A 14,209-nucleotide genomic window follows, 5' to 3' on the forward strand; every position below is an offset into this window, starting at 1 on the left:
TGAGATATATTATTTATTTGCTTTTATTGAGATATATTATTTATTTGCTTTTATTGAGATATATTATTTATTTGCTTTTATTGAGATATATTATTTGCTTTTATTGAGATATATAATTTATTTGCTTTTATTGAGATATATTATTTTTTTGCTTTTATTGAGATATATTATTTTTTTGCTTTTATTGAGATATATTATTTTTTTGCTTTTATTGAGATATATTATTTTTTTGCTTTTATTGAGATATATAATTTTTTTGCTTTTATTGAGATATATTATTTATTTGCTTTTATTGAGATATATTATTTTTTTGCTTTTATTGAGATATATTATTTATTTTCTTTTATTGAGATATATTATGTATTTGCTTTTATTGAGATATATTATTTTTTTGCTTTTATTGAGATATATTATTTATTTGCTTTTATTGAGATATACTATTTATTTGCTTTTATTGAGATATATTATTTATTTGCTTTTATTGAGATATATTATTTATTTGCTTTTATTGAGATATATTATTTGCTTTTATTGAAATATATTATTTATTTGCTTTTATTGAGATATATTATTTTTTTGCTTTTATTGAGATATATTATTTTTTTGCTTTTATTGAGATATATTGTTTTTTTGCTTTTATTGAGATATATAATTTTTTTGCTTTTATTGAGATATATTATTTTTTTGCTTTTATTGAGATATATTATGTATTTGCTTTTATTGAGATATATTATTTATTTTCTTTTATTGAGATATATTATGTATTTGCTTTTATTGAGATATATTATTTTTTTGCTTTTATTGAGATATATTATTTATTTGCTTTTATTGAGATATATTATTTATTTGCTTTTATTGAGATATATTATTTATTTGCTTTTATTGAGATATATTATTTATTTGCTTTTATTGAGATATATTATTTATTTGCTTTTATTGAGATATATTATTTATTTGCTTTTATTGAGATATATTATTTATTTGCTTTTATTGAGATATATTATTTTTTCGCTTTTATTGAGATATATTATTTATTTGCTTTTATTGAGATATATTATTTATTTCCTTTTATTGAGATATATACTTTATTTGCTTTTATTGAGATATATTATTTATTTGCTTTTATTGAGATATATTATTTATTTGCTTTTATTGAGATATATTATTTATTTGCTTTCATTGAGATATATTATTTATTTGCTTTTATTGAGATATATTATTTATTTGCTTTTATTGAGATGTATTATTTATTTGCTTTTATTGAGATATATTATTTATTTGCTTTTATTGAGATATATTATTTTTTTGCTTTTATTGAGATATATTATTTATTTGCTTTTATTGAGATATATTATTTATTTGCTTTTATTGAGATATATTATTTATTTGCCTTTATTGAGATATATTATTTATTTTCTTTTATTGAGATATATTATGTATTTGCTTTTATTGAGATATATTATTTATTTGCTTTTATTGAGATATATTATTTATTTGCTTTTATTGAGATATATTATTTATTTGCTTTTATTGAGATGTATTATTTATTTGCTTTTATTGAGATGTATTATTTATTTGCTTTTATTGAGATATATTATTTTTTTGCTTTTATTGAGATATATTATTTATTTGCTTTTATTGAGATATATTATTTATTTGCTTTTATTGAGATGTATTATTTATTTGCTTTTATTGAGATATATTATTTATTTGCTTTTATTGAGATATATTATTTTTTCGCTTTTATTGAGATATATTATTTTTTTGCTTTTATTGAGATATATTATTTATTTGCTTTTATTGAGATATATTATTTATTTGCTTTTATTGAGATATATTATTTATTTGATTTAATTGAGATATATTATTTATTTGTTTTTATTGAGATATATTATTTTTTTGCTTTTATTGAGATATATTATTTTTTTGCTTTTATTGAGATATATTATTTATTTGCTTTTATTGAGATATATAATTTTTTTGCTTTTATTGAGATATATTATTTATTTGCTTTTATTGAGATATATTATTTATTTGCTTTTATTGAGATATATTATTTATTTGCTTTTATTGAGATATATTATTTTTTTGCTTTTATTGAGATATATTATTTATTTGCTTTTATTGAGATATATTATTTATTTGCTTTTATTGAGATATATTATTTATTTGCTTTTATTGAGATATATTATTTATTTCCTTTTATTGAGATATATTATTTGCTTTTATTGAGATATATTATTTATTTGCTTTTATTGAGATATATTATTTTTTTGCTTTTATTGAGATATATTATTTTTTTGCTTTTATTGAGATATATTATTTTTTTGCTTTTATTGAGATATATAATTTTTTTGCTTTTATTGAGATATATTATTTATTTGCTTTTATTGAGATATATTATTTTTTTGCTTTTATTGAGATATATTATTTATTTTCTTTTATTGAGATATATTATGTATTTGCTTTTATTGGGATATATTATTTTTTTGCTTTTATTGAGATATATTATTTATTTGCTTTTATTGAGATATATTATTTATTTGCTTTTATTGAGATATATTATTTATTTGCTTTTATTGAGATATATTATTTATTTGCTTTTATTGAGATATATTATTTATTTGCTTTTATTGAGATATATTATTTATTTGCTTTTATTGAGATATATTATTTATTTGCTTTTATTGAGATATATTATTTTTTCGCTTTTATTGAGATATATTATTTATTTGCTTTTATTGAGATATATTATTTATTTCCTTTTATTGAGATATATACTTTATTTGCTTTTATTGAGATATATTATTTATTTGCTTTTATTGAGATATATTATTTATTTGCTTTTATTGAGATATATTATTTATTTGCTTTTATTCAGATATATTATTTATTTGCTTTTATTGAGATATATTATTTATTTGCTTTTATTGAGATGTATTATTTATTTGCTTTTATTGAGATATATTATTTTATTGCTGTTATTGAGATATATTATTTTTTTGCTTTTATTGAGATGTATTATTTATTTTCTTTTATTGAGATATATTATTTATTTGCTTTTATTGAGATATATTATTTATTTGCCTTTATTGAGATATATTATTTATTTTCTTTTATTGAGATATATTATGTATTTGCTTTTATTGAGATATATTATTTATTTGCTTTTATTGAGATATATTATTTATTTGCTTTTATTGAGATATATTATTTATTTGCTTTTATTGAGATATATTATTTATTTGCTTGTATTGAGATGTATTATTTATTTGCTTTTATTGAGATGTATTATTTATTTGCTTTTATTGAGATATATTATTTTTTTGCTTTTATTGAGATATATTATTTATTTGCTTTTATTGAGATATATTATTTATTTGCTTTTATTGAGATATATTATTTATTTTCTTTTATTGAGATATATTATTTATTTGCTTTTATTGAGATGTATTATTTATTTGCTTTTATTGAGATATATTATTTATTTGCTTTTATTGAGATATATTATTTTTTTGCTTTTATTGAGATATATTATTTATTTGCTTTTATTGAGATGTATTATTTATTTGCTTTTATTGAGATATATTATTTATTTGCTTTTATTGAGATATATTATTTATTTGCTTTTATTGAGATATATTATTTATTTGCTTTTATTGAGATATATTATTTATTTGCTTTTATTGAGATATATTATTTGCTTTTATTGAGATATATTATTTATTTGCTTTTATTGAGATATATTATTTTTTTGCTTTTATTGAGATATATTATTTTTTTGCTTTTATTGAGATATATTATTTTTTTGCTTTTATTGAGATAAATAATTTTTTTGCTTTTATTGAGATATATTATTTATTTGCTTTTATTGAGATATATTATTTATTTGCTTTTATTGAGATATATTATTTATTTGCTTTTATTGAGATATATTATTTATTTGCTTTTATTGAGATATATTATTTGCTTTTATTGAGATATATTATTTATTTGCTTTTATTGAGATATATTATTTATTTGCTTTTATTGAGATATATTATTTATTTGCTTTTATTGAGATATATTATTTATTTGCTTTTATTGAGATATATTATTTATTTGCTTTTATTGAGATATATTATTTATTTGCTTTTATTGAGATATATTATTTATTTGCTTTTATTGAGATATATTATTTATTTGCTTTTATTGAGATGTATTATTTATTTGTTTTTATTGAGATGTATTATTTTTTTTGCTTTTATTGAGATATATTATTTATTTGCTTTTATTGAGATATATTATTTTTTTGCTTTTATTGAGATATATTATTTATTTTCTTTTATTGAGATATATTATGTATTTGCTTTTATTGAGATATATTATTTTTTTGCTTTTATTGAGATATATTGTTTATTTGCTTTTATTGCGATATATTATTTATTTGCTTTTATTGAGATATATTATTTTTTTGCTTATATTGAGATATATTATTTTTTTGCTTTTATTGAGATATATTATTTATTTGCTTTTATTGAGATATATTATTTATTTGCTTTTATTGAGATATATTATTTATTTGCTTTTATTGAGATATATTATTTTTTTGATTTTATTGAGATATATTATTTTTTTGCTTTTATTGAGATATATTATTTTTTTGCTTTTATTGAGATATGTTATTTATTTGCTTATATAGAGAAATATTATTTATTTGCTTTTATTGAGATATATTATATATTTGCTTTTATTGAGATATATTATTTTTTTGCTTTTATTGAGATATATTATTTATTTGCTTTTATTGAGATATATTATTTTTTTGCTTTTATTGAGATATATTATTTATTTGCTTTTATTGAGATATATTATGTTTTTGCGTTTATTGAGATATATTATTTATTTGCTTTTATTGAGATATATTATTTTTTTGCTTTTATTGAGATATATTATTTATTTGCTTTTATTGAGATGTATTATTTATTTGCTTTTATTGAGATATATTATTTATTTCCTTTTATTGAGATATATTATTTTTTTGCTTTTATTGAGATATATTATGTATTTGCTTTTATTGAGATATATTATTTATTTGATTTTATTGAGATATACTATTTATTTGCTTTTATTGAGATGTATTATTTATTTGCTTTTATTGAGATATATTATTTTTTTGCTTTTATTGAGATATATTATTTATTTGCTTTTATTGAGATATATTATTTATTTTCTTTAATTGAGATATATTATTTATTTGCTTTTATTGAGATATATTATTTATTTGCTTTTATTGAGATATATTATTTTTTTGCTTTTATTGAGATGTATTATTTATTTTCTTTTATTGAGATATATTATTTATTTGCTTTTATTTAGATATATTATTTATTTGCTTTTATTGAGATATATTATTTATTTGCTTTTATTGAGATATATTTTTTTTTTGCTTTTATTGAGATATATTATTTATTTGCTTTTATTGAGATATATTATTTATCTGCTTTTATTGAGATATATTATTTTTTTGCTTTTATTGAGATATATTATTTATTTGCTTTTATTGAGATATATTATTTTTTTGCTTTTATTGAGATATATTATTTATTTGCTTTTATTGAGATATATTATTTATTTGCTTTTATTGAAATATTATTTATTTGCTTTTATTGAGATATATTATTTATTTGCTTTTATTGAGATATATTATTTATTTGCTTTTATTGAGGTATATTATTTATTTGCTTTTATTGAGATATATTATTTTTTTGCTTTTATTGAGATATATTATTTATTTGCTTTTATTGAGATATATTATTTTTTTGCTTTTATTGAGATATATTATTTATTTGCTTTTATTGAGATATATTATTTATTTGCTTTTATTGAGATATATTATTTATTTGCTTTTATTGAGATATATTATTTATTTGCTTTTATTGAGATATATTATTTATTTGCTTTTATTGAGAGATATTTTTTATTTGCTTTTATTGAGATGTATTATTAATTTGCTTTTATTGAGATGTATTATTTTTTTTGCTTTTATTGAGATATATTATTTATTTGCTTTTATTGAGATATATTATTTTTTTGCTTTTATTGAGATATATTATTTATTTTCTTTTATTGAGATATATTATTTTTTTGCTTTTATTGAGATATATTATTTATTTGCTTTTATTGAGATATATTATTTTTTTGCTTTTATTGAGATATATTATTTATTTGCTTTTATTGAGATATATTATTTATTTGCTTTTATTGAGATATATTATTTATTTGCTTTTATTGAGATGTATTATTTATTTGCTTTTATTGAGATGTATTATTTTTTTTGCTTTTATTGAGATATATTATTTATTTGCTTTTATTGAGATATATTATTTTTTTGCTTTTATTGAGATATATTATTTATTTTCTTTTATTGAGATATATTATGTATTTGCTTTTATTGAGATATATTATTTTTTTGCTTTTATTGAGATATATTGTTTATTTGCTTTTATTGCGATATATTATTTATTTGCTTTTATTGAGATATATTATTTATTTGCTTTTATTGAGATATATTATTTGCTTTTATTGAGATATATTATTTATTTGCTTTTATTGAGATATATTATTTTTTTGCTTTTATTGAGATATATTATTTTTTTGCTTTTATTGAGATATATTATTTTTTTGCTTTTATTGAGATATATAATTTTTTTGCTTTTATTGAGATATATTATTTATTTGCTTTTATTGAGATATATTATTTATTTGCTTTTATTGAGATATATTATTTATTTGCTTTTATTGAGATATATTATTTATTTGCTTTTATTGAGATATATTATTTATTTGCTTTTATTGAGATATATTATTTGCTTTTATTGAGATATATTATTTATTTGCTTTTATTGAGATATATTATTTATTTGCTTTTATTGAGATATATTATTTATCTGCTTTTATTGAGATATATTATTTTTTTGCTTTTATTGAGATATATTATTTATTTGCTTTTATTGAGATATATTATTTATTTGCTTTTATTGAGATATATTATTTATTCGCTTTTATTGAGATATATTATTTATTTGCTTTTATTGAAATATTATTTATTTGCTTTTATTGAGATATATTATTTATTTGCTTTTATTGAGATATATTATTTATTTGCTTTTATTGAGGTATATTATTTATTTGCTTTTATTGAGATATATTATTTTTTTGCTTTTATTGAGATATATTATTTATTTGCTTTTATTGAGATATATTATTTTTTTGCTTTTATTGAGATATATTATTTATTTGCTTTTATTGAGATATATTATTTATTTGCTTTTATTGAGATATATTATTTATTTGCTTTTATTGAGATATATTATTTATTTGCTTTTATTGAGATATATTATTTATTTGCTTTTATTGAGAGATATTTTTTATTTGCTTTTATTGAGATGTATTATTTATTTGCTTTTATTGAGATGTATTATTTTTTTTGCTTTTATTGAGATGTATTATTTATTTGCTTTTATTGAGATATATTATTTTTTTGCTTTTATTGAGATATATTATTTATTTTCTTTTATTGAGATATATTATTTTTTTGCTTTTATTGAGATATATTATTTATTTGCTTTTATTGAGATATATTATTTTTTTGCTTTTATTGAGATATATTATTTATTTGCTTTTATTGAGATATATTATTTATTTGCTTTTATTGAGATATATTATTTATTTGCTTTTATTGAGATGTATTATTTATTTGCTTTTATTGAGATGTATTATTTTTTTTGCTTTTATTGAGATATATTATTTATTTGCTTTTATTGAGATATATTATTTTTTTGCTTTTATTGAGATATATTATTTATTTTCTTTTATTGAGATATATTATGTATTTGCTTTTATTGAGATATATTATTTTTTTGCTTTTATTGAGATATATTGTTTATTTGCTTTTATTGCGATATATTATTTATTTGCTTTTATTGAGATATATTATTTATTTGCTTTTATTGAGATATATTATTTGCTTTTATTGAGATATATTATTTATTTGCTTTTATTGAGATATATTATTTTTTTGCTTTTATTGAGATATATTATTTTTTTGCTTTTATTGAGATATATTATTTTTTTGCTTTTATTGAGATATATAATTTTTTTGCTTTTATTGAGATATATTATTTATTTGCTTTTATTGAGATATATTATTTATTTGCTTTTATTGAGATATATTATTTATTTGCTTTTATTGAGATATATTATTTATTTGCTTTTATTGAGATATATTATTTATTTGCTTTTATTGAGATATATTATTTGCTTTTATTGAGATATATTATTTATTTGCTTTTATTGAGATATATTATTTATTTGCTTTTATTGAGATATATTATTTATTTGCTTTTATTGAGATATATTATTTATTTGCTTTTATTGAGATATATTATTTATTTGCTTTTATTGAGATATATTATTTATTAGCTTTTATTGAGATATATTATTTATTTGCTTTTATTGAGATATATTATTTATTTGCTTTTATTGAGATATATTATTTATTTGCTTTTATTGAGATGTATTATTTATTTGCTTTTATTGAGATGTATTATTTTTTTTGCTTTTATTGAGATATATTATTTATTTGCTTTTATTGAGATATATTATTTTTTTGCTTTTATTGAGATATATTATTTATTTTCTTTTATTGAGATATATTATGTATTTGCTTTTATTGAGATATATTATTTATTTGCTTTTATTGAGATATATTATTTATTTGATTTAATTGAGATATATTATTTATTTGTTTTTATTGAGATATATTATTTTTTTGCTTTTATTGAGATATATTATTTTTTTGCTTTTATTGAGATATATTATTTATTTGCTTTTATTGAGATATATAATTTTTTTGCTTTTATTGAGATATATTATTTATTTGCTTTTATTGAGATATATTATTTTTTTGCTTTTCTAGAGATATATTATTTATTTTCTTTTATTGAGATATATTATGTATTTGCTTTTATTGGGATATATTATTTTTTTGCTTTTATTGAGATATATTATTTATTTGCTTTTATTGAGATATATTATTTATTTGCTTTTATTGAGATATATTATTTATTTGCTTTTATTGAGATATATAATTTATTTGCTTTTATTGAGATATATAATTTATTTGCTTTTATTGAGATATATTATTTATTTGCTTTTATTGAGATATATTATTTATTTGCTTTTATTGAGATATATTATTTTTTCGCTTTTATTGAGATATATTATTTATTTGCTTTTATTGAGATATATTATTTATTTCCTTTTATTGAGATATATACTTTATTTGCTTTTATTGAGATATATTATTTATTTGCTTTTATTGAGATATATTATTTATTTGCTTTTATTGAGATATATTATTTATTTGCTTTTATTCAGATATATTAGTTATTTGCTTTTATGGAGATATATTATTTATTTGCTTTTATTGAGATGTATTATTTATTTGCTTTTATTGAGATATATTATTTTATTGCTGTTATTGAGATATATTATTTTTTTGCTTTTATTGAGATATATTATTTATTTTCTTTTATTGAGATATATTATTTATTTGCTTTTATTGAGATATATTATTTATTTGCCTTTATTGAGATATATTATTTATTTTCTTTTATTGAGATATATTATGTATTTGCTTTTATTGAGATATATTATTTATTTGCTTTTATTGAGATATATTATTTATTTGCTTTTATTGAGATATATTATTTATTTGCTTTTATTGAGATATATTATTTATTTGCTTGTATTGAGATGTATTATTTATTTGCTTTTATTGAGATGTATTATTTATTTGCTTTTATTGAGATATATTATTTTTTTGCTTTTATTGAGATATATTATTTATTTGCTTTTATTGAGATATATTATTTATTTGCTTTATTGAGATATATTATTTATTTTCTTTTATTGAGATATATTATTTATTTGCTTTTATTGAGATGTATTATTTATTTGCTTTTATTGAGATATATTATTTATTTGCTTTTATTGAGATATATTATTTTTTTGCTTTTATTGAGATATATTATTTATTTCTTTTATTGAGATGTATTATTTATTTGCTTTTATTGAGATATATTATTTATTTGCTTTTATTGAGATATATTATTTATTTGCTTTTATTGAGATATATTATTTATTTGCTTTTATTGAGATATATTATTTATTTGCTTTTATTGAGATATATTATTTGCTTTTATTGAGATATATTATTTATTTGCTTTTATTGAGATATATCATTTTTTTGCTTTTATTGAGATATATTATTTTTTTGCTTTTATTGAGATATATTATTTTTTTGCTTTTATTGAGATAAATAATTTTTTTGCTTTTATTGAGATATATTATTTATTTGCTTTTATTGAGATATATTATTTATTTGCTTTTATTGAGATATATTATTTATTTGCTTTTATTGAGATATATTATTTATTTGCTTTTATTGAGATATATTATTTATTTGCTTTTATTGAGATATATTATTTGCTTTTATTGAGATATATTATTTATTTGCTTTTATTGAGATATATTATTTATTTGCTTTTATTGAGATATATTATTTATTTGCTTTTATTGAGATATATTATTTATTTGCTTTTATTGAGATATATTATTTATTTGCTTTTATTGAGATATATTATTTATTTGCTTTTATTGAGATATATTATTTATTTGCTTTTATTGAGATATATTATTTATTTGCTTTTATTGAGATATATTATTTATTTGCTTTTATTGAGATGTATTATTTATTTGTTTTTATTGAGATGTATTATTTTTTTTGCTTTTATTGAGATATATTATTTATTTGCTTTTATTGAGATATATTATTTTTTTGCTTTTATTGAGATATATTATTTATTTTCTTTTATTGAGATATATTATGTATTTGCTTTTATTGAGATATATTATTTTTTTGCTTTTATTGAGATATATTGTTTATTTGCTTTTATTGCGATATATTATTTATTTGCTTTTATTGAGATATATTATTTTTTTGCTTATATTGAGATATATTATTTTTTTGCTTTTATTGAGATATATTATTTATTTGCTTTTATTGAGATATATTATTTATTTGCTTTTATTGAGATATATTATTTATTTGCTTTTATTGAGATATATTATTTTTTTGATTTTATTGAGATATATTATTTTTTTGCTTTTATTGAGATATATTATTTTTTTGCTTTTATTGAGATATATTATTTATTTGCTTATATAGAGAAATATTATTTATTTGCTTTTATTGAGATATATTATATATTTGCTTTTATTGGGATATATTATTTTTTTGCTTTTATTGAGATATATTATTTATTTGCTTTTATTGAGATATATTATTTTTTTGCTTTTATTGAGATATATTATTTATTTGCTTTTATTGAGATATATTATGTTTTTGCGTTTATTGAGATATATTATTTATTTGCTTTTATTGAGATATATTATTTTTTTGCTTTTATTGAGATATATTATTTATTTGCTTTTATTGAGATGTATTATTTATTTGCTTTTATTGAGATATATTATTTATTTCCTTTTATTGAGATATATTATTTTTTTGCTTTTATTGAGATATATTATGTATTTGCTTTTATTGAGATATATTATTTATTTGCTTTTATTGAGATATACTATTTATTTGCTTTTATTGAGATGTATTATTTATTTGCTTTTATTGAGATATATTATTTTTTTGCTTTTATTGAGATATATTATTTATTTGCTTTTATTGAGATATATTATTTATTTTCTTTAATTGATATATATTATTTATTTGCTTTTATTGAGATATATTTTTTATTTGCTTTTATTGAGATATATTATTTTTTTGCTTTTATTGAGATGTATTATTTATTTTCTTTTATTGAGATATATTATTTATTTGCTTTTATTTAGATATATTATTTATTTGCTTTTATTGAGATATATTATTTATTTGCTTTTATTGAGATATATTTTTTTTTTGCTTTTATTGAGATATATTATTTATTTGCTTTTATTGAGATATATTATTTATCTGCTTTTTTTGAGATATATTATTTTTTTGCTTTTATTGAGATATATTATTTATTTGCTTTTATTGAGATATATTATTTTTTTGCTTTTATTGAGATATATTATTTATTTGCTTTTATTGAGATATATTATTTATTTGCTTTTATTGAAATATTATTTATTTGCTTTTATTGAGATATATTATTTATTTGCTTTTATTGAGATATATTATTTATTTGCTTTTATTGAGGTATATTATTTATTTGCTTTTATTGAGATATATTATTTTTTTGCTTTTATTGAGATATATTATTTATTTGCTTTTATTGAGATATATTATTTTTTTGCTTTTATTGAGATATATTATTTATTTGCTTTTATTGAGATATATTATTTATTTGCTTTTATTGAGATATATTATTTATTTGCTTTTATTGAGATATATTATTTATTGCTTTTATTGAGATATATTATTTATTTGCTTTTATTGAGAGATATTATTTATTTGCTTTTATTGAGATGTATTATTTATTTGCTTTTATTGAGATGTATTATTTTTTTTTGCTTTTATTGAGATATATTATTTATTTGCTTTTATTGAGATATATTATTTTTTTGCTTTTATTGAGATATATTATTTATTTGCTTTTATTGAGATATATTATTTTTTTGCTTTTATTGAGATATATTATTTATTTGCTTTTATTGAGATATATTATTTATTTGCTTTTATTGAGATATATTATTTATTTGCTTTTATTGAGATATATTATTTATTTGCTTTTATTGAGATATATTATTTATTTGCTTTTATTGAGATGTATTATTTATTTGCTTTTATTGAGATGTATTATTTTTTTTGCTTTTATTGAGATATATTATTTATTTGCTTTTATTGAGATATATTATTTTTTTGCTTTTATTGAGATATATTATTTATTTGCTTTTATTGAGATATATTATGTATTTGCTTTTATTGAGATATATTATTTTTTTGCTTTTATTGAGATATATTGTTTATTAGCTTTTATTGCGATATATTATTTATTTGCTTTTATTGAGATATATTATTTATTTGCTTTTATTGAGATATATTATTTGCTTTTATTGAGATATATTATTTATTTGCTTTTATTGAGATATATTATTTTTTTGCTTTTATTGAGATATATTATTTTTTTGCTTTTATTGAGATATATTATTTTTTTGCTTTTATTGAGATATATAATTTTTTTGCTTTTATTGAGATATATTATTTATTTGCTTTTATTGAGATATATTATTTATTTGCTTTTATTGAGATATATTATTTATTTGCTTTTATTGAGATATATTATTTATTTGCTTTTATTAAGATATATTATTTATTTGCTTTTATTGAGATATATTATTTGCTTTTATTGAGATATATTATTTATTTGCTTTTATTGAGATATATTATTTATTTGCTTTTATTGAGATATATTATTTATTTGCTTTTATTGAGATATATTATTTATTTGCTTTTATTGAGATATATTATTTATTTGCTTTTATTGAGATGTATTATTTATTTGCTTTTATTGAGATGTATTATTTTTTTTGCTTTTATTGAGATATATTATTTATTTGCTTTTATTGAGATATATTATTTTTTTGCTTTTATTGAGATATATTATTTATTTTCTTTTATTGAGATATATTATGTATTTGCTTTTATTGAGATATATTATTTTTTTGCTTTTATTGAGATATATTGTTTATTTGCTTTTATTGCGATATATTATTTATTTGCTTTTATTGAGATATATTATTTTTTTGCTTCTATTGAGATATATTATTTTTTTGCTTTTATTGAGATATATTTTTTTTTGCTTTTATTGAGATATATTATTTATTTGCTTTTATTGAGATATATTATTTATCTGCTTTTATTGAGATATATTATTTTTTTGCTTTTATTGAGATCTATTATTTTTTTGCTTTTATTGAGATATATTATTTTTTTGCTTTTATTGAGATATATTATTTATTTGCTTTTATTGAGATATATTATTTATTTGCTTTTATTGAAATATTATTTATTTGCTTTTATTGAGATATATTATTTATTTGCTTTTATTGAGATATATTATTTATTTGCTTTTATTGAGGTATATTATTTATTTGCTTTTATTGAGAT

This window comes from Euprymna scolopes, chromosome 46 (assembly GCF_053919585.1).
Source record: "Euprymna scolopes isolate OS-2025 chromosome 46, ASM5391958v1, whole genome shotgun sequence".
In the NCBI taxonomy this organism is placed as follows: Eukaryota; Metazoa; Mollusca; class Cephalopoda; order Sepiida; family Sepiolidae; genus Euprymna; species Euprymna scolopes.